This window comes from Heloderma suspectum, chromosome 2 (genome assembly GCF_057233095.1).
Source record: "Heloderma suspectum isolate Gila_16-S chromosome 2, 16-S_ref, whole genome shotgun sequence".
Classification (NCBI taxonomy): Eukaryota; Metazoa; Chordata; class Lepidosauria; order Squamata; family Helodermatidae; genus Heloderma; species Heloderma suspectum.
The window spans coordinates 327359349-327382000 of NC_139459.1; positions in this window are offsets into that span (position 1 = coordinate 327359349).

Consider the following 22652-nt stretch of genomic DNA (forward strand, 5'->3'; position numbering starts at 1 on the left):
CTTTTTCGTTCATCTAGCTGAGACGTCACAGAGGGGGAGGGAAGGAGGCTGGAGAGGCCTCCAGATGCAGCATAAGCCAGCCTCTCCTGTCCCTTCCCCTCCCATGGGAACACCCCTTTACCTCCTCTCCAAGGTTGCTTTTGTGACCTCAAAGAGGCAGCCAGTGCGGTTCTTTCCATGCCAGCTGCAAGGGGGAGGTGGGGGGAGTTCAGATTCCTGGGCTCAAGGTCGGAGAACTGTCACTGAACTTCGATCAAGGAATCCAAAATATCCTATAGTCCCCCAGACTCTGTCTAGAGACCATCGGATTCTTCCCTCTGTGGTGTAGTCTCACTGAAATAAGCAGGACTGCAGTCCACTTCGCTGAAAAAGAAACAGCCATCGGAAACCGCAATTCCCAAAATATGGGGAGAGGACAGAGTGCTTCCATGGACAGAGTGCTCCTCAGAATGGGTCTAGCCACTCTGAGCAACACAATTTGATTCACTAGGTGGGGTTGGATGGCATATCAGCAAGGCACTCCCAGGCTGGATCTACACTTACCACCTTTTTTCGCTTCCACTTTTTTCACCCGCCTTTCACACTATGCAGTAGCTGCCTCGAATTGGAACCAGAATTTCCCACTTCAGTGCTCCGCTTTCAATACCCTGATATCCTGGTATTTCCCCTTAATATGCTCTGATTTTCTGCCTTCACTGACATATCCGGTCGTAGTCCCCTCCCCCACCTGTCCATATATGGCGGTGTTTATATTTCCCTCCTGTCCAATCACAGCTCTCGATGGCCCCATGTCTTCTTCCGGCTACTGATTGCATAGCTTCCTCAGCAGCCCCCGTTTCCTCAGCAACAAGCAAAGGGCTGGATGTGTGTGCACTTGGCTGATCTCGGAAGCTAAGCGGGGCTGGCCCCGGTCAGTAGTTGGATGGGCGGCCGCCTGGGAATCAGGCTTCCTGCACTGAGCAGGGGGTTATTCTATGTGAAGAAGCTTCACAACTTCGAATCTTCGAAGATCATGCCTGAATAGGGATGTACAAATCCCTTACCTGGCTCCGCACAGGGGCATCCATGGTGGGGGGGAGGCGCTCCATCCCTCCCCCCAGAATCCTCCCTGGCTGGCTGTGCTCCGCGGCGGCTCCGCAGAGCCACCGGCTGGGCCCGTCTGCAGCTGGAGTTCCGGCCATGGCCAGGCTGCTGCAGCCGTAAATGGCGGCCATCATAGTGGCATAGCTTGCAAGCAGCCGTGATAGGCTACGTAAGTATTTATGTAGCCTATCATGGCAAAGAGCAGGGATGCAAATGGCGGCCGCTACGCCATTTGCGCCCCTGCTCTTTGCCGTGATAGGCTAAGTAAGTATTTACATAGCCTATCAGGGTAAAGGCAGCCACACAAATGGCTTTGCATGGCTGCCTTTACCATGATTGGGTACATAAATACTTACGTAGCCTATCACGGCAAAGAGCAGGGGCGCAAATGGCATAGAGGCCGCCATTTGCGTCCCTAATCTTTGTCATGATAGGCTATGTTAATACTTACATAGCCTATCACAGCTGCAAGGACACAAATGGCAGCCACAGCAGTCTAGCCGCAGCCGGCTGGGAGACCAGTCACTGCCACCACCGCCGCCAGAGCCGCCGCCAGAGCTGCCGCCGCCACATACGCCCCAGGTAAGTTCTGTCGCAGGGGGATATTGTGGGGGGGGGCAGGGGGCAGGAGGCCTCACTGGAATCCGTGGCAGAATTCTCTGACATCTCTATGCCTGAATTAGGAAAATAAATATCGCGGAGAAGCCCCAATTCTGCGAGAATAACACCTTAATTTAAAAAAAAACATCCACCACGGAGCGGGGGATAGGAGGGGGTAAAACTTAGTGTCATTTGAAGGAATAGAACAAGCCCCTGCTCAATGCAGGAAGCCTGATTCTCAGGCAGTTGCCCATCCAACTACTGACCGGGGCCGACCCTGCTTAGCATCCGAGATCAGACAAGCGCGCGCAGGAAAACAGCAGGAAAACAGCACAGCGCTCAAGAGTGGACCGAGCTCATGCATTTGATGAAGCACTGAAATGGGGAAAATGGGTGAGTGTGAATAATCATGTTTTAATGCGAGATCATTTAACCCAACAGGACACCGAATTCATTGCGATGGCGGGCGCAATGTAGATCGGCCCCCAGATTACTACCTCCACAGAATGAAATTAAACATCAATTGCGGATGTTAGAGAGATCTGCGACAGATGAATTCAGATTTCTTATAGGGATGGCAGAGAATTCCGCCACGGATCTCAGTGTGGCCGAATGCCAGTGCATTCGGCCCCCCGAAATCTGCGGCGGAACAGCCTGCCACCCCCCCGCCCCCCCGCGGATCCCCCCCGGGATGAGACTTATCTGAAGCGGATCTTCCGGGCGGCGGCTCTGGCGGTGGCGGCTGGTCTTCTGACCGGCTACCACCGCCACCATTTGCAGATTTTTTTTTTTTACAGAGACAAGATAGGCTAAGGCTACATATGTTTTTACATAGCCTAAAATGTCTGGGTAAAAAGAAAAAAGAAAGGCGTACGCAAATGGCAGTGGCTATGGCCGCCGCCATTTGCGTCTCTTATTTTGGGCCGTCTTAATCTACGTAAATATTTACGTAGACTAAGACGGCGAAAATAAGGGGAACGCAAATAGCGTCCACTACGCTATTTGCGTTCCCCTTATTTTCGCCGTCTTAGTCTACATAAATATTTACGTAGATTAAGATGGCAAAAATAAGGAACACAAATGGCGGCGGCCGTAGCCGCCGCCATTTGCATACGCGGGTTTTTGTTTTTTGTTTTCCCAGAGCCCGCCGTGGCCGGAAATCCGGCTGTGGACGGCTCTGGCCTGGCTGGGCCTGGCCAGCTGCTCCGCAGAGCTGCCACGGAGCACAGCCAGCCACAGAGGATTCTGGGGGGGGAGGAATGGAGCGCCTCCCCCCCCATCGAGGATTCCGGGGGGAGGGACAGAACGCCTCCCCCCCGCCACCATCAACATAATCCGGGAAAGGTAAGTGACTTTCGTACATCCCTAGATTTCTATGAATCCGACCTACAGATTCCACAGTGGACCAGATTTTTCAGAGTTCCGTGGATTCTGCAGTCTTGTGGACTGTTTTTTTTTACCTTGGGAAGGGGGGGATTTGCATAAATGTGCACTTGTGTTAATGCACATTATTGCAAATGCTCATAAGCACAAATGTGCATTTGCAAATGAACAAAGTTCTCCTACAAAAAACCCGATACTGTCAATGAGCAGGGATGTTGCAAGAGTCCACAGGGGGATGGAGTCAGATGGGCTCCCCCTCTCTTGCCGTCCTAGACCCTGCTCGCCAAGCAGTGGAGCAATCGCAGACCCACTCACCACGTGCCCCATGGCTTGGTTTGTGCCTGGCAGCTGCTCCATTCATGCTTGTAACGTTGCATAAATGGGTCCTTCACAGCCACCAAGTATGCAACATTACCAACCCAGAAGTGCCCAAGTTGCCACTGGTGTGCACAATGGCAGCCTCATGGCTTCATCGGGCGCTAGTGACAAAGTTCATGCAGCATCATGAGCAGGGGTGGGCAACAGCAGCAGCTCAGCAATCCCCTGACAAAACCGGGTGCGGATGAGTCTGTCCATCCCTATCAATGAGCAGACAATGGAATGAAGGATGCCAGGCACATGCCAATCTGTGCAATGCAGATAGAATAGGGTTAACAGAATCCATACATCCCTAGGCTCAACTGATTCACATTTTTTCCAGGTCAGCCAACAAGACTGTTTTTTCTGTTGCACATGGGTGATCTAAAAATAATATATGTGTTGCTCTGGGGCACACTCCATTGATACGACACACTCTCTCCACCATGGGTTGTGTTGTACGATCAGCTGCAAACAGGTCACAATGTGATACGTGAAAGCTCTTTGAGACAGCTATTTTCTCCTTGAAGTTTCAAAGCAAAATAATACATGGCACCAAAGAGTAGCAAACACCACTTGTAGCAACTGAAGAAGAGGTCATGCCCTCTATTATTGCAAAAGTCTGAAATCCTAGGTCCACAATTACATAAATATTATAAATTTATATATAAATAAATATAACTATTGGGTCCTACAATACCTGGTGGAGCGCCTCTCCCAACATGGACCTACCCGTATTCTATGCTCAACATCTAATGCCCTCCTCCAGCTGCCTACACTGAGGGAAGCATGGAAGACAATGACAAGGGAGAGGGCCTTTTTGGTGGTGGCCCCCAAATTATGGAGTGATCTCCCTGACAAGGCCTCCCTAGCGCCAACATTATTATCTTTTCAGTGCCAAGTTAAGACCTTTCTCTTCTCCCAGACATTTGGCAGCATATGATAAGTTTTAATTGATCCTGGAATGTCTTATGGTTATGGTTGTTTGCCTTTGAGATTGTTTGTTTGAAGTTGTTTTAGATATGTTTCTTTTGTGTATATTGTCTGTTCATGTTTTTTTTAATGTAAATTGTTTTTAATCTCTGTATATTGTATGTTTAATGTTTTTAATTTTTGTAAACCGCCCAGAGAGCTCTGGCGATTGGGCAGTATAGAAATGTAATAAATAATAATAATAATAATAATAATAATGACGACGATGATGGTGATGATGATGATGATAATGCATCCTATTTGCAGGTGACCAAATGGATTAAAATGTAATTCCACCTTCCGACCAAATTTAAAATAATGGTGCAACTCACGTTTGTTGTGTGTAACAAAACCCAACAATCATGTTCACAGGGACAAAGCAACTTCAGGGGAGGATTATTTAAAGCAGGGAATTGATTGGTGTTGGGATGGGGATAAATCTGTTCAGTTTGCATTTTAATGAGAACTTACCTAATTGCACACTTTCAAAACAATATGTGAACTAAAACTCAGTTACACTTCTCTGACTTTTGCAATGAAATTCTCCAATCAAAAATACATACAAATTAGTGTAGTTTAGGGGAAGGTGCACGTCAAAACTCATATATTGATGAAAATAATTTTCAGAAATGCACTAGATTAGGAAAATTGTTTGCAAAAAAAATGTGTATATTAGGCAAAATTGCATGCAAAAATGCATTAGCAGAAATGTACACAAATGTATACAAATTTTCATTCAATTAAAAAAAACCTCAAAGTTCAAGACAAACTGAACTCTGAAGAACTGGGAAACCTGATAAACCAGGGGTCCTGGTTGCCTACCCCACCCACCAGTGGAATGTGTCCCCCTACAGCTTCTCTGAAATTGAATTTGGCCAGTGGTGGCTGGTGACTCCAGTTCCGGTGGGGCTGTAATTTCATTCAGGGTTTTAGTTACCACCAGCCAAAACTCTGACGATGCTCTCCAAGGTGCTGATCCCATTTTGTGGATATGGCACAGCACCTCGGATAGCACATTTCAGGACCTTGGAGAGCACCATTAGCATTTTGGCTGGCGGTAACTATAGCCCTGAATGGAATCACTGCCCCCCCCCCCAAACTGGAGTCATGGGCCGCCACTGAATTTGGCTCTTGGGCTGAAATTAGTTCTAGCTCATGAGCCAAATTCCCCACAGTCATTCATGTTCTGGAAGAGCTTATTCCCTGGAGGAAAAAAATAGTTTGCAGGCTAGTATACACTGAGACACATGTCCCAAGCAAGCATGGTAACACAGGTCTTCTGCATGTGCATCACTTGCTGGATCAGGGTAAATCAGATGCCTGTCCAAATGTGTACCTCACTGCAGATGCAGTCAACCAGCACAACACTGCTTTAAAGCAGGTGTACATTGGTTAAAAAAAGAAGGCAATAAACAGATAGGCTGCATCTGCACCCAGATGCATATTTGTATGGGCAGTGAATTTACAGCTGTAGTTCCTGATCCAGAAGTAACATGCACATGGAAGGGTGTCCCTATGCGTGACTCCTTGGTTGGATCAGGGTGGGAAAGTGTGGGAGTTGCCTTGCACAGTGAGCACCATTGCTTGAGTTAAAGAAATATAGAAAGCCTAACAACAGAGCATTAAAAATATATTTTAAGCTAAATGTTTCGGCTTCTAGCCTCAACTGTAGCTGTGCCATTAACAGCACAGCTGCTGATGAGGGTGGAAGCCAAAATGTTTTAGTTTAAAATACATTTTTTGAATGCTCTGTTGCTAGTCTTTCTGTCTTTCTTATACATTTTACCTTACTGAATGCATCCACAGTGGATCCACAGCCTCCTTGTTGCTTTGCTGCTGTGCTGCTCTACGACAATAGACACACACACACACACACACACACACACTAGTGCAGTTACCCTGGAAAGTACTTTAATAGAAAGCCTTATTGTCTTTGTGTCAGAAATTGCATGGGCAAACTGGTTCTCTTATACATGTTGTCACAATTATACCATAGAAGGCCATGAAAGTCATATTGCCAAAGTACACATAGTAACCTCCGTGGTAAAGAAGACATTGGGGTGGGCTATTAAGTAGCACTTAACCAACAACACTGAATTGTAGGAGTGGGAGTTCCCTTATAATGGAGGTGCAGCCTAGTCAGAAGGCCTTTGCATCGACAACAACGAGTTAAAAGGATGCCATCTTTACTCAAGGAGAAAAAAAAAAGACAATTATCAAAAAATCTATTACATAAATTACAGAGTGCCTTGTGTAAGTTTTTTAAATATATCCAATAAAACAAATAAACAAACAAAAACAGCACACAGAAAAGTTTTTTGTTACAGCACTGCCCCTTTGTGAGATAGACTGGTAAACCCTCTGAGCTCGAAACGTTTAAATAAATTGGAGCTCAGAGAAGCTAAGGCTGCAGTTCTCAGTCCACTTACTCAACATTTGCTCAAAGTCACTCCAAAAGTAACACAGCCTGGCAGGAGAGTGTTATGAGGTATCTCTTCTGAGCCCCCACCCTGCAGGCTAACATTCCATCCACTAATTCTCTCCTCCATCCCCACCTAAGTTATTCTGTAAATGCAGCTGTGACAAGATGGATGAGCACTAATGTTCAGCATCTTTGGTTTTGTGACATGAACAGAAGTGATGCCCGTGGCAGAGAGATGGGGAGAGAGAATTCCATTTCACTGGAAACCAGAAGTGTTGTATGCTGCTGTATTATTTCTAGTACCAATTTCAAATAGCAGGAAGAACCCAACAAGCATTTAATTGCCGATATGTATTCAAGAGCCAGACTATCTTTATTGAGTGCAAATGGTGTTTTAAAAAAAAGAAAGGAAAGGAAAGGGAAAGGAAAGAACAAAGGAGTTCAGTTTGACCCTTTAAGCTGCCCCCTTAATCACGTCTTTGATCGAGGATGTCCCCAAGGAACTCCATCAGCCTGCTGAAACATCTTCCTTGGCACGCAAGCTGTCTCCTTATGGAACAGAATACAGTGATCAGTCAGACACCAAGCACTGTATACTGTGTTCTTTTAAATTATTACTCCACCAGTTCTGGCCTTTCTAAGACTCCTGATTGTGCTTTTGGAGTTCTCTCGCTTTCTCAACTTTCTCTGCCTCAAATAAGGACAGTAAATCCATACAATCTCTTCCAAGCAATACTCCTCAGCTAATGGGTTTGTTAATTAATAAACACTAGAACAGGATGTCCTTTACCCAAACGATTTCATTGGAAGTTGAGTAGAGTTTAAAATAGAGATCCTGGGTAGGGAAGTGGAGTTTGGGAGAGCAACCAGAATACTACACAACAGCTGAGAGTGGCTAAATTCATCAAACCACTTTTAATTCTGGAGTAGCCAGAACAATGTGCAGCCCACGTCTATGTATGGAAACTCCAAAGTAAGCTTCACAAAGTTCAATGGGTCTTGCTCCCGAGTTAAGTGTACATAGGATTGCAGCTTACATTTTCAAAATGACCAGGCCTGGCCTTCTGGGCAATTTATTTAACTATCTTTTTGAAGTATAAGGGGTGCCATGGGGTTATTTTATTTATTTGCATGACAGAGTGGCCTGGTTAAAGCAGGCCAAAAATGGCAGAATTGCTATTTTCGAGTGTCTCTCCCTTGCCCCATATGATTGTTTGTCATCTTATTGCACATGGGCCCTTTTACAAGACAGTATGAATACTGAAGAGAAAAATACCATTTGGTGAGTCTTCCACCTCAAATAATGGTCGCGTGAATTGGGCCTCAGGGCTGTTGCACACATAATGCACACAATGCCCAGTGCACACAGAAGCCCTGCCCTTCTCAGATGAAGAATTCCCCAGTTTTCCCCTTGTTGCCTTTACTAATAGTCAAGGCTTACATTGGCACCAACCTTAACCATGGTTAATGCTAACTATGGTGGACTGCTAACCCTAGTTTCAGATTCTAATCCTGGTTTCAAATCTTGGCTAACATCAAACTCTGGTTGGTGTTGAACAGAGTTAAGATCAGTAAATCTTAACCATTGTGAAGGCTTGTGAGAATTTACATTTAAAAAAAAAGGGGAAGAGCCAGGGGGGGGGATCATGTCACCCCACTTCAGAGTCCTGGTCCCATTGGGAGTGTTATCTGCACCAGGCTTCAGTCAGGTTGAGAAATTAATTCCAGCTTCCTAACAACTGTAATAAAGGTCTCTCATATCCTTAACTAGGAATATGGCTTGACGGGAAGACGTTCAAGATCTGACCTCCGATGGGCATAGGATGGCGGGATTGAACCTTGGAATCAATTTAATAGTCAAGTCACATGAATCCTGTAAAGCCAACAGAAATTGTGGCTGGTGCAGTATCAGCTTTTAATAAATTGGTATAGACCTGCTGGTGAGCATGGTCTGGATCAAGCAGTTACATGCATTGATCAAACAGGGCTTTGTTTAAAGTATCATAACATGATGTAATATATGATTGAGAGCTCTCAATTACAGAACAGTGCAATTCTCAATAAAGGTAGTTTGTTTGTTCCACCATCTCTGGAAGTTCTGTACTTGGAACGCTAGTTCTGAATTCATTCGTTCTGTGGATAGATTAGTTGACTCAGTTTTATCTGGTGATAGTGATGTACTTTTTAAGCAAACCTGTCCACTCTTTGCAGCTTTTGCAGACTAAGCCACTGTCTCCGTTGCAATAGCTACAGAAGCCTCACATGTGAAGCAGAGCTAGACGTCGCTTCCACAGACTTCCCCCTCCCTTCCTTGTTACTTGGGGGACTCTGATGTATTTGCTAGAGATGGCTGCCAAACAACAGGTAAAACGTAAAAACGTAGGGGATATTTGGGATTATTCCCGGCTGTAAGGCTGCAGTCCTATGCACACTTGAGAATAAGATCAAGTTAGGGTATTATCCTAAGTAGGATATTATCCTAAGTTAGGATAAGTAGCATTCCTGTCACATGTCCTACCCCACCCTACCTCCAGGCATGTCATTTAATACAAGGCATTGGATGAGTCGGGGTCATCACGTCCTGCGTTTCTTCACCCCTGCCATAACACCATACGGTGGTGGCCCAAGGCACTGAGGCAGAGCAGCAAATGGTGCCCCCCTACCAACCCAAGTCAAGGTGCATAGACCCAAAGCCAGCCACATTACATGAGGCAGAAAATCCCAAAAGCACTTCTCCCCATCCCTGTTGTTATAAATACGATAATAACAAAGTAAATGACTAAATTTGCTGCCTTCTTATGACACCCTGAATCCGCTGCCTGAGGCAACTGCCTCACTCTGCCTCATGGTAGGGCCATCCCTGACACCACAGGAGTCCACCTTACATTGAGTCAGACCACAGGTCAAATTAGCTTAGTATTGTCTACTCTGACTGGCATTCGAAGTCCTCCATCAGAGACAAGATTTCCCAGACTGGCTACCTGATCCTTTTAACTGTAGATAATAAGAACCAGACCTCAGGCTTTCCTCATGCCAAGCACATGTTTTGCCACTGGGCTATGGGTCCCGGCGGGGGTGGTGGTGGTGAATCCAATTTCAGTGGGGCTGAGATTCCATTCTGAGTTTTAGTTAGAACCAGACAGAATTCTCGAGTTGCTATCCAAGGTGCTGAACCCTATCCTCGAAATGGGCCCAGCACCTCGGATAGCTCCTTTAGACTTCTGGTTGGTTCTGTCCAAAAGCCAGAATGGAATTTGGAATTCCTGTCTGAAAGCCAAAATTGGAGCAACCAGCCTCCCCTGATGGGTCCTCCCTATTGACATTGACTCCAGGTGGGGAAACTCATGTCACAATGGCCCCCTCCTGACATGGTGAATTATCCTAACTGGTATGGTGAAAAGATGGGAAACGAATTATGGAGACAGAAATCCCTAAGATGAGTGAAACATAAGACTGACTCTAAGCTCCCAACAATGCTGTGAAGTGAGTTTTTGGTACATTGTGTAAGATCAGCATGTACATGTGCTTACTTGGGAAATGAGTTGAGTAGTTCCACCAAAATGACTGGATCCTCTGAATAAACATGGATAGGAATGTACTCTTAGTAGCTAAGGACTTGTATGAATGGGTCCCCACAGCCTTGTCTTAGTTGTTATTCTCAAAACGTTTTAAATGTTGGTACAGAATTTGAATCTGAGATGAATCCAATTCACTTGGATGTAAGTACCAGTGAAATCAACGGTTCTCACATATAAGTAAACATGGATAGGAATATGGTCTTGTGTGAATGGGTGATCCAGAGTCCCTGTGAGCGGAACTCTGCTCACCTGACTCTCCTGCTGGAGGAAGTGGGGACAGCCGCCCTGTGCCCCTTCTAAATCTGCTCTGGAGGGCTGGAGGACCTTCAGAACAATGTGGGAGGTGGTGCAGGGGGCTGCAGGGGAGAGAAAAATTCAGCGAAAATAGCTTCCCTCCTCCCCATGCCTCCAGTAGGATCCTCTGATGGATCGTGCTCTCTTCCATGAACAGGAGGAGACCCTCCCTTCACAGAAAGAAAACGCTAGATCCAATCCATAGGGTTTTCCCCACACACACCCAAATATCTCTGCATTGTTGATATAGCAGAGATCTGGATCGTGTGTTCCTATTTTCCACCTGTGACTGACCAAACTCCAGGCAGTCCAGATTTACACACCGTACAGGAATAGGACTTACCACGCTGCCATCTCTTCCTGCCAAATAGTTTTCAGCGAGTGGAAATCTGTTACTTCTTAATAGTATCTTTTAAAATATTTAAACAGAAGTGCCTTCATATTCTTTCAGATGCTCTTAGATGTAATCGTAAAACTGCAGATAAAGAAAAGGAATTATATATGCTAAGTGGCATTTGAGCAGATAATCATCTTTCAGGCGGATTGTTAAAAACTCAGCATTTCACTTTATTGTCAACTACTTAAGCCAAACTAAAATGGGAAAATAAATGTACAGCTCGTACCAGGCCAGCATAGAAAAGGCCTGTGCGGGGGATGAGTGTGGGAAAACAATCCAGTTGCTCCAATCCAGGGAGGCAGAGCCACGAGGAAAAGCAGGTTGCTGCTGCTCACAACTCCGACTGTGGGTGCTTGGCAGTTCCAGAGATGCAGGGGAAAGTGTCAACATCATGTGTTTGGGGTGCAGTGCGCCATGCAAAAGACCAACAATCTGCTGTAACAATGACAGTTACAGACATAGTGCTCTCTCCTTTCAAATCCCTCCTCAAAACCCATCTTTCCCCTGATGCCTTCGGCACCATCGCCCAGTCTCCAAGCCCAAGGTCATCTCTACACCAGCCTAAAATCCTGCATTTAAAATGGGGCTTTCTGCTTCCTTCGTTTTTAATGCAGGATCACGACGACTCCCCTTTTCACCCTCTTCCTTCCACCCTCCCCTTCCCCCCTCCTTCTCCCTGCATCTGAGTCTTTCATTCTCTTTCATTGATCTCGCTCCTCTTCTCGCCGCTTTTCCTCTTTTCATGGAGGGAACTCAAGTGGAAGACAACAGAGTAATTCAATAGCTCATTGACAGCGAAAAATGGAACAAAGGGCATTTACTGCAAGAGGTGCCTTGGAGGTTCATGGCTTCATGTAAAGAGCCCGCCAACTTCTGTGAAGGAGCAATCTCAATCGCAGAATAAAAGCTCTGTGTGAAGAAAGCCCCAGATTGTAACTAACCCTATGCACATGTGATGTGACTAAACCAATGCATGGTCTGTCCTTGTTTGTCCTGCCTCCAATAATTCCTTCCTCTTCCACTTCTGGCTGTCTGTGTCGAATTACTCTGGGTAGGGACATGTCCTCTTGTGCTCTGTAAAGCAAGGATGGATAACCTTGGGCCCAGCCTGCAGGAGGTCCTGATCCAGCCTGCTAGCTTCCCTGCTGCCTTATCTCTGATGAGGGATTTCCCCTCCTTCTTCTCATGCTGCAATGAAGCTTTGTAAAAACTTCCATTGGCACCTAAATGCAACAGGAGGGGGGATTTGTAGGGAGGTCCACTGCTGGGGTTGGTAGGTCTAACCCTCCCCAATTCCTCCCCCCCAAAAAAGAAATTGGGCCTCCCTCACTGCACCAACCCTTTTAAGAAGCCTCCATTGGTGCCCATGGAGGCTTTATAAAAGCCTCATTGCAGAATGGGGTCATTTTCAGGGGGTCACTGCTGTGGAGGGAAGGGCTAGACCTCCCCTCCCCACCACTGTGACCCTCCCCTCTAAAAATTGTCTCTCACTGCTGTGATTGGGTTTTTTAAAAGCCTGATTGCAATCATGCCAGCAGAGGGGTAGCCCTGGCCACTTTGGGTGTGGCCACACCCACTGCTGGCATGTGACCCCTGGTGTGCCAGGATCAATTTGGCCCAAGGGCTGAAAAAGAGTCCCCACATCTGCTGTAAAAAGTCACACACATTGGTGGTGATAATAATATAGGAGAAGGAGGAGAAGAAACTACCGGGTTGAATTCACAGAACCCCTTTAATCCTCCTGTTTGCCACCCGCTTATAATCTGTTAGTGGTGACTGAGAGAGTAGCCTCCTGTTTCCCTTGGTTGGAGCATAAGCCTGCAGTGCCAAAGACAAGACACACAGGGGCTCCTCATAGGCCACTTCTACATACCTAAATCATTAAAAAAAATAAATTCCCACATCTGCATAATGTTGTTACTCTGTGCTACACTTTGTCAAAAGGCTCCCACATCTTCTTCTAATTCAGTGCCTTTCAAACATCCTACCTTAGGGGAACCGTTTTCATATCAGTTAATTTGCTGAGGAACTCCTACCCATCAATTAAGGAACCCTTGTGTATTAATAGAAGATTTGGGGGCATGTTCTAGGGTGCGCACTCAAGCAAGGTGCTGGCAACACCTGCTGGGCTGGGCCTCATCCTCATCCTGTATGAACAAAGGACCAAACTGCTTTCAAAGCCGAATTATTTCAAGGGGAGAGATTTAAGGATGTGGTTAACTCTTCCACGCAAATCAATGGAACGTAAAGGTGCATAACATGACTGAAATATGCCCATTATCATTTCATTTGTAAAAGTGATTCATTTGTGAAAACATTAACAAAAAGCAAAGACATTGTCATCGTTCCCCTGTTTAAAAACTGTAATATGTTTAACTATTCCTCAAACTACTTCATGGGTTTAGCACTGAAAATGACAGCAACAGTTGCAAAGACAGTGACTCAATGTCAGAACCAAAGTCCTTCTAGCAGCAGTAGGAAGAACAATTGTCATCAAGACCATACAAACAGGTAGTGGCAGTGTAAAAGGCAAGCGGGAGAATGGGTTTGTGGCACCTTTAAAGTGGAGGCTGGTGGCTCTGATTTCGGTGGGAATGTGATTCCATCCTGAGTTTTAGTCAGAACCAGCCAGAACTCCAAAGTGCTGAACCTTACCTCCCAAAATGGATTCAACACTATGGATAGCTCCTTTAGAGTTCTGGCTGGTTCTGACTGAAACCCAGAATGGAATCACTATTCCACTGAAATTGGAGCCACCAGCCTCCACTGAGTTTGAAGGGTCCTTGGAGGTAATCTAGTCCAACCCCTTGCTCTGTGCAGGATCTGCAATGCAGGCTACAACTACAGCATCCCCAACAGATTCCACTGCTGAGCAGCTCTTGCCATTCAGACTTTTTTAAATCTTTAGCCAAAATCTACTTCCCTGAAATTTCCACTGATTGAGTCTAATCCAGCCACACATAGAGACTCTTTGAGCCAAACATTCTTCTCCAAAAATCTTTCAGCTCAGCTCTAATAATATATTGCCATGGTGTAGTAGACCAACAGAGTGATGTTCCAGAGAATATATAAAACCTCCACTAGACAAAAAGCTACATTACAAGGCAGTCATTCTCTGTATTTCTTTTCCAATGAAGAAGTTTAGAAAAAAAAATTCTTTAGCCATTTCAGGGAACAATACTGCCTTTGATACTCTGAGCTGCTGATTGATTCTTTTTTAATTGCACTGAGAATATTTTATAGCTTTTGTAGTGGGTATTAAAAATTAAATAAGTTCAGTTAGCGAATAATTTATTTGGTGTGGGGGCAGACAGACGGTCCCCCAAGTACAACAGCAGACAGAGAACTGAGCGAGAGTTACCATATATTAGGCTTGTCTTCTTAATGCCAAGGCACCTTGTGCAATTCTGGAGGGTGAAAAACAGACACTTTGATACACTCGACGCGGTTTATTGACCCTATTAACATTATCTCACTGTAAGATCAATGGGGGAGTTTCAGTCTTCCAGGAGACATGTAAATGAGGAGGTGAAAAATAAGCCAGGCAAAATGGCTTCTTCCTGATGGAAAATGAGATATGAAAGGAAACAGTTGGACACAGGCCGTATGTGGGTGACTGAAACTGTGAACACAGAGCTATTGCAATCATGTCGAAAGATATGGGTGAGCGGTCCAATTTAAAAGCAAAAAAAGGTTACATGGTTGAGGAGTGCAGACTCCTACCCCCTGTTGCCTACCATCATTCATCTCCTTTGAATGGCCAGGGGCTAGGGCTTGGTAAGGGGCCCAGAGAGGGGGCCCAACCCTCTGCAGGCTGAATTAGGCCCTATGAAGGTGTGTTTGTTTGTTTGTTTGTTTGTTTCATTTCTATACTGCTCAACAGCCAAAGCTCTCTGGGCAGTTCACAAAAATTAAGGTTTGAGGCCTACAAAGGCAAGGAAAAGAAAAAGGCCTAGACACCAGGAGTTTTTTGTTGGGAGGGGGTAATACTGAGAGGGATAGTTTCATTTCTACGTTAAGATTCAATTTCATTTCCCCAGTTAAGTTTCATTTCTTCAGGTTTGAAGCAGTACTTTCAGTTTTGAGGGAGAAGGGTATAAAGAGAGAGTCAGAAAGACCAGAGCAGTAAGAGTACAGTGGGGGAGACCAGACTCTGAAAAGAGAACAGGAAGAGGAAGCCTGGAGAAGTCTAAGTACAGCTAGGGTAAAGGAACTTGCATTTTGCAACTTTTATTTTCTCTTAATGCCTTTTGTATCACTCAGCTTTATTGTGTAAATACCTTTAGTTTCAATTTGCTTGCTTTAATTTACCTGTAAACTGTTGTGGTTAAACCCTGTGTCTAGAGTATCAATCATCCCATGTCTGCAGCCTAAACCCCACATTATGGGAAGGGGAAGATAAAAGAAGGCAGGTGAGACTCTCAAGGAGGCCAGAGATCCTTAAGGAATTGCTCAGGGGGTCCAGGTCATAAGAGGAACCATGACAGGCCCATGGGCTGAAGGTTCCCCACTGCAGCCTTAGCATTTGGGAGAGGAGCTAAAGGAAGGTGAGCCATAGGACAGGGAATGGTTAGACTCTCCTTACACAAGGATCCCTTTATTATATCATCTGCGCTCTGGGTTTAACACTTATTCAAACCTGTGTTATCCAGTGCGTCTATTCAACTTCTTCAGTCAGGATATGCAGTAACAAGTAAGCCTCCTTCCTAAACACCATATATGTCTATTACATACCAAAGAAATCAGTGGAGCTTTTGCTTAATCTGGGCTTGTAGTTCTACGCACTGCCTGTGGAGTCATCATACGACTTTTCTACATGAGGATGTTAACCCGCACCTTTACCGAGGCTTCTGCTTCTGGAGTCTTTGTGGGATTAACATCGGCTCCTTTACACGTGTTTTTTCTAGAGTTTTTCTTTCCCTGCCTTTCTATATGTGCCATTACACAGTAGGTGGTACTGTTGGTATAGCAGAATTGTGCAAATACACAGGGATTCATGCCACCATTCACAGAAATACCAGACTTTCCTCAGTAGAAAAAAAACACACGATGACATTTGCAAAGAACTGGAAGATGACAACATTGTGTAAAGCACCTGCAAAACTACCATAAGTGAGGAAGTACAAGTGCACAATAAATGCCTCATATAGAAAGGCTGATAGAGTTCGACTCCTTCACAGTCCCTAGTTGGTTTCAGGGAGAAATAATAAAAGGAGCCATGAGAGAGGAGTGAGATCCAAGCTGGAGTGGGGACCACAGCAAGATCAGCAGGTTTATACCACCTCAGACTATTTGTTCAGCTAGTCCAGTATTAACTACTGTGACTGGCTCAACTAGCTATAGCCAGCACTAGAGGGGAAAATAGCTTGCCTCCCCACCCCCCACCCCAGTATTTTTGCTTTATTTCAGAAATCTAGCAGGTGGGACAAAACTCCCCACACACCTCAAATGCACTTTGCCCCTTCTGTTCCCAGTATTATTATTTTAGTGCCGCCATTACTTCAGTAGCATCGTATCACCCCGTATTCTCATTAGACATCATATACAACCAAATACAAACCCCAGTATACAACTGAAAAGAAAAACCAACTATGCAGTCCAGCCTTTGGCCTTGCTCCACCCCCAAAGCAGCAAAAAACAATGCATTGAAAACAATGCAGTGAATACTCGAAGCCAACATGGATTTGTCAAGAACAAATCCTGCCAGATGAATCTGATCTCATTTTTTGATCAAGTAACCTCCCTTATGGACTGTGGGAATACTGGGGGCATAATATACTTAAACTTCAGCAAAGCTTTCAACAAAGTGCCCCATGATATCATGATGAGCAAACTAGCTAAAACTGGGCTAGATGAAACCACCATCAGGTGGATCTACAGTTGGCTACAGAATCGGACTCTAAGAGCGCTTATCAATGGGACCTTCCCAAACTGGGGAGAGGTAACGAGCAGGATACCGCAGGTCTGAGTCCTGGGCCCAGTGCTCTTCAACATTTTTATGAATGACTTGGAGGTGGAGGTGCAGGGAATGCTGATCAGATTTGCAGATGACACAAAATTGGGCGGGATAGCTAATACTTTGGAAGACAGAAATAAAATTCAAAGTGATCTGGATAGACTGGAGTGCTGGGCAGAAAACAACAGAATGACATTTAATGGGGATAAATGCCAAGTTCTGCACCTAGGAAAAAGAAACCAAAGGCACAGTTACAAGATGGGGGATACATGGCTCAACGACACTACAAGTGAGAAGGATCTCGGAATTGCTGTAGATCACAAGCTGAATATGAGCCAACAATGTGATGTGGCTGCAAAAAAGGCAAATGTTCTTTGGGGCTGCATTAATAGAAGCATAGCTTCCAAATCCCTGGAAGTACTAGTTCCCCTCTACTCAGCACTGGTTAGGCCTCATCTGGAGTACTGTGTCCAGTTCTGGGCACCTCACTTTAAGAAGGATGAAGACAAGCTGGAGAGGGTTCAGAGGAGGGCAACCAAGATGATCAGGGGACTGGAAACAAAGCCCTGTGAAGGGAGACTGAAAGAACTGGGCATGTTTAGCCTTGAGAAGAGAAGACTGAGGGGAGATACGATAGTGCTCTTCAAGTACTTGAAAGGTTGTCACAGGGAGGAAGGCCAGGATCTCTTCTCAATCACCCCAGAGTGCAGGACACGGAATAATGGGCTCAAGTGACAGGAAGCCAGATTACGGCTGAACATCAGGAAAAACTTCCTGACTATTAGAGCAATACCACAATGGAACCAGTTATCTAGGGAGGTAGTGGGCTTTCCCACACTGGAGGCATTCAAGATGAGGCTGGACAGCCATCTGTCAGGGATGCTCTGACTTGGATTCCTGCACTGAGCAGGCGGTTGGACTCGATGGCTTTGTAGGCCCCTTCCAACCCTACAATTCTATGATTCTATGAGAGCCCATTTTAAGCCCTGTTGATTTCACTCTGAGAGTTAACTCTTCTCTCTTTGAAACCGATGGGTTTCATGCTTAACTTCTGCTGGAGCATCATGCACCATTTTCTTATTTTTGTTTATTCAAAATTATTGCTGTTGTGTTTTCACTTCAAACTCAGCAAATAAGTGTTATCTTCAATTTTCATCACCTTTTTCATCCCTGGAAAAAAAATATAGTTGTGTTCTTTTTTTAAAAAAAGGAAAAGGATTTGATGGGGTGCCCCAAGAAAGATCCTAGTCAAAAAGGCCAATGATATTATTTTAAGAGTTAAAAAAAGAAAAGGGGGGGAAAAGCAAAGACATACAGGGAACTGAACATTCCATCAGCTGGAAATTGCAAGAGAAGGAAATTACATTTTATCTGATTGGGCCATTTCTCCTATATGGTTTCTTCTAAGAATATGGACTGGCTGCTGCTATGTACACAGACTGCAAAAGCCCTGTTTGTTTTCACTGACTGATCGCCTCCCCCTGATGGGCATCGGCCTTCTTCCACAAAAAGGTCATGTTTGGCTTGGAAGTCGTCCATCAGGGAAGCCCATTTATAGCTTTGATTTTAAAAGTGAAATACGCTTTCGCCACAAGCGATCTACCATCAACACTGTGCTTCAGCTGGCAATTATATGGGTAGGTTATGCTAGCTGGTTATAACCAGATATTAGGAAGCCAACTTGGGATGGGGCAAGGACCTAATTCCTTGGCTAATAAGGGCCCAGTTCCCTCACCCAGATGCCTGCCCTCTTAGCCCAGTGGATGAGGGGGTGTGCACAATGGTGCACTCTGGGTCAGACGTCCAGGCAGATGTCCACGCATCAGAATGAGCAGGAGAGCTCCCGAACGCAGCAGCCTTGACATTTCAAGTAGGGATTATAGACTGTGTAAAATCCTCTCTGTCTGTGTTTCATGGATTGTCAGGTGCCTTTTGTTCCGTCGTCTGCTCACAGATGGATGTGAATTTTTTTGTCATGTGGAAAAATACACAAATAATTATGAAGAGGTTTCATAACAATTTACATAATTTTGTTGTTGTTGTTTATTCGGTCAGTTGCTCCTGACTCTTTGTGACTTCATGGACCAGCCCACGTCAGAGCTTCCTGTTGGCCGTCGCCACCACCAGCTCCCCTGAGTCTGTTACCTCCAGAATATCATCCATCCATCTTGCCCTTGGTCGGCCCCTCTTCCTTTTGCCTTCCACTTTCCCAAGCATCAGCATCTTCTCCAGGGTATCCTGTCTTCTCATTATGTGGCCAAAGTACTTCAGTTTTGCCTTTAATATCATTCCCTCAAGTGAGCAGTCTGGCTTTATTTCCTGGAGTATGGACTGGTTTGATTCTTGCAGGCCAAGGCACTCTCAGAATTTTCCTCCAGCACCACAGTTCAAAAGCATTTATCTTCCTTCACTCAGCCTTCCTTATGGTCCAGCTTTCGCAGCCATAGGTTACTACGAGGAATACCATTGCTTGAACTATGCGGACCTTTGTTGTCAGTGTGATGTCTCTGCTCTTCACTAGTTTATCAAGATTTGTCATTGCTGTCCTCCCAAGAAGTAATCATCTTCTGATTTCCTGGCTGCAGTCAGCATCTGCAGTAATCTTTGCACCTGGAAAGACAAAGTCTGTCACTGCCTCCACGTTTTCTCCCTCTATTTGCCAGTTATCAATCAAGCTGGTTGCCATAATCTTAGTTTTTTTTAGATTTAACTGCAACCCAGCTTTTGCACTTCCTTCTTTCACCTTCATCATGAGGTTCCTCAGCTCCTCCTCACTTTCAGCCATCAAAGTGGTATCATCTGCATATCTGAGATGGTTAATGTTTCTTCCAGCTATTTTAACTCCAGCCTTGAATTCATCAAGCCCAGCACGTCGCATGATGTGTTCTGCATACAGGTTGAATAGGTAGGGTGAGAGTATACAACCCTGCCGTACTCCTTTCCCAATCTTAAACCAGTCCGTTGTTCCATGGTCTGTTCTTACCGTTGCTACTTGGTCATTATACAGATTCCTCAGGAGGCAGACAAGATGACTTGGTATCCCCATACCACCAAGAACTTGCCACAATTTGTGATGATCCACACAGTCAAAGGCTTTAGAATAGTCAATAAAACAGAAATAGATGTTTTTCCGAAACTCCCTGGCTTTGTCCATTATCCAGCGGATATTGGCAATTTGGTCTCTAGTTCCTCTGCCTTTTCTAAACCCAGCTGGTACATCCGGCAATTCTCGTTCCATGAATTGCTGGAGTCTACCTTGCAAGATCTTGAGCATTACCTTACTGGCATGTGAAATAAGTGCCACTGTTCAATAGTTTGAACATTCTTTGGTGCTTCCCTTTTTTGGTATGGGGATATAAATTGATTTTTTCCAATCTGTTGGCCATTCTCGTGTTTTCCAAATTTGCTGGCATGTGGCATGCATCACCTTGACAGCATCATCTTGCAAGATTTTAAACAGTTCAGGTGGGATACCATAATCTCCTGCTGCCTTGTTATTACCAATGCTTCTTAAGGCCCATTCAACCTCACTCTTCAGGATGTCTGGCTCTAGCTCACTGACCACACCGTCAAATCTATCCCCGATATTATTATCCTTCCTATACAGATCTTCTGTATATTCTTGCCACCTTTTCTTGATCTCTTCTGCTTCTGTTAGGTCCTTGCCATCTTTTTTTTTGATCATACCCATTTTTGCCTGGGATTTACCTCCGATGTTTCTAATTTTCTGGAAGAGGTCTCTTGTCCTTCCTATTCTATTATCTTCTTCTGCTTCCATGCATTGCTTGTTTAAAAATAATTCCTTATCTCTTCTGGCTAACCTCTGGAATTTTGCATTTAATTGGGCATATCTCCCCCTATCACTGTTGCCTTTTGCTTTCCTTCTTTCTTGGGCTGCTTCCAGTGTCTCAGCAGACAGCCATCTTGCCTTCTTGGTTTTCTTTTTCTTTGGGACTTTTTTGTTGCCGCCTCCTGAACAATGTTGCGAACTTCTGTCCATAGTTCTTCCGGGACCCTATCTACTAAATCTAGTCCCTTAAATCTATTCTTCACCTCCACTGCATATTCATGAGGAATATTCGTGAGCTCATATCTAACTGATCTGTGGGTCTTCCCTATTCTCTTGAGTCTGATTCTAAATTGTGCAATAAGAAGTTCGTGATCTGAGCTACAGTCAGCTCCAGGTCTTGTTTTTACCGACTGCATAGATGTCCGCCACCTTTGGCTACAAAGGATGTAGTCAATCTGATTTTGGTGTCGACCGTCTGGTGAAGTCCATGTATAAAGTCGTCTCTTAGGTTGTTGGAAGAGAGTGTTTGTTATGCACAGTGAGTTGTCCTGACAAAATTCTATCAGCCTATGTCCTGCTTCATTTTGTTCTCCCAGACCATGCTTGCCTGTAATTCCAGGTGTCGTTTGACTACCCACCTTAGCATTCCAGTCTCCTGCAATGAAAATAACATCTCTTTTTGGCATATTGTCCAGTAGGTGCTGCAGATCCTCATAGAACTGATCTACTTCTGCTTCTTCAGCATCTGTGGTTGGGGCATATATTTGGATCACTTTGATGTTAAATGGCTTACCCTGAATTCAAATTGAGATAATGCTACCATTTTTTGGATTGTATCCAAGCACTGCTTTAGCCACTTTATTATTAATTATGAAGGCTACTCCATTTCTTCTGTGGTCCTCTTGTCCACAGTAGTAGATCTGGTGGTCATTTGATGTGAAGTGGCCCATTCCAGTCCATTTCAGTTCACTGACACCCAAAATGTCTATATTTAATCTTGACATCTCCTGAGTAACCACATCCAATTTGATCTGGCTCATAGATCTTACATTGCAGGTTCCTATGGTGTGTTGATCTTTAGAACATCGGGTTCGTCGTTCACCACCAGCACTGTCGGCCGCTAGCCATCCTTTCAGCTTTGAGCTAGCTGCATCATCACATCTGGGGCTAGTTGAACTTATCCTCTGTTCCTCCCCAGTAGCATTTTGAGCATCTTCCATCCTGGGAGTCCCATCTTCTGATGGTATACCGACATATCTCTGGTTGTACTGATCCATTTAGTTTTCATGGCAAGAATACTGGGGTGGGTTGCCGTTTCCTTCCCCAGGGATCATATTTAGTCTGACCTCTCTGCCATGACCTTCCCATCTTGGGTGTCCCTTCACAGTTTAGCTCATGATGTCATTGAGATGCTCAAGCTCCAGCACCACGACAAGGTAACCATCTCCTTTGCTGAAGCACATAATTTACGTAATTTACCTTAGTACTTAACATTTAGCATATTGTCCTTCATTCCATTCAACTTTTCCTCAGCAGAAACGTGTGTATTTTCCTACAAATAAATATGCGTTAATTTAGGGAAAGTTTTTAAGAAATCCGAAAGCCCACGGACTCCGTGCAGCCCGAGGGGGTTGCTCCGTTGCAGACTCTGCAGGTCAGATTCTTAGAAATCCAAGCTCATTTTAGTCTATCTCAAATGTCTCCAGCATCCCTCATTCTGAGGGTATCCCAAAGACGATGCACTTATTCCCCCCTGGGTTCTTTGTGGACCATTGTTCTGGAAATGACAGACAGTCTAGAGGCATCTCTAAGTAAGAAAC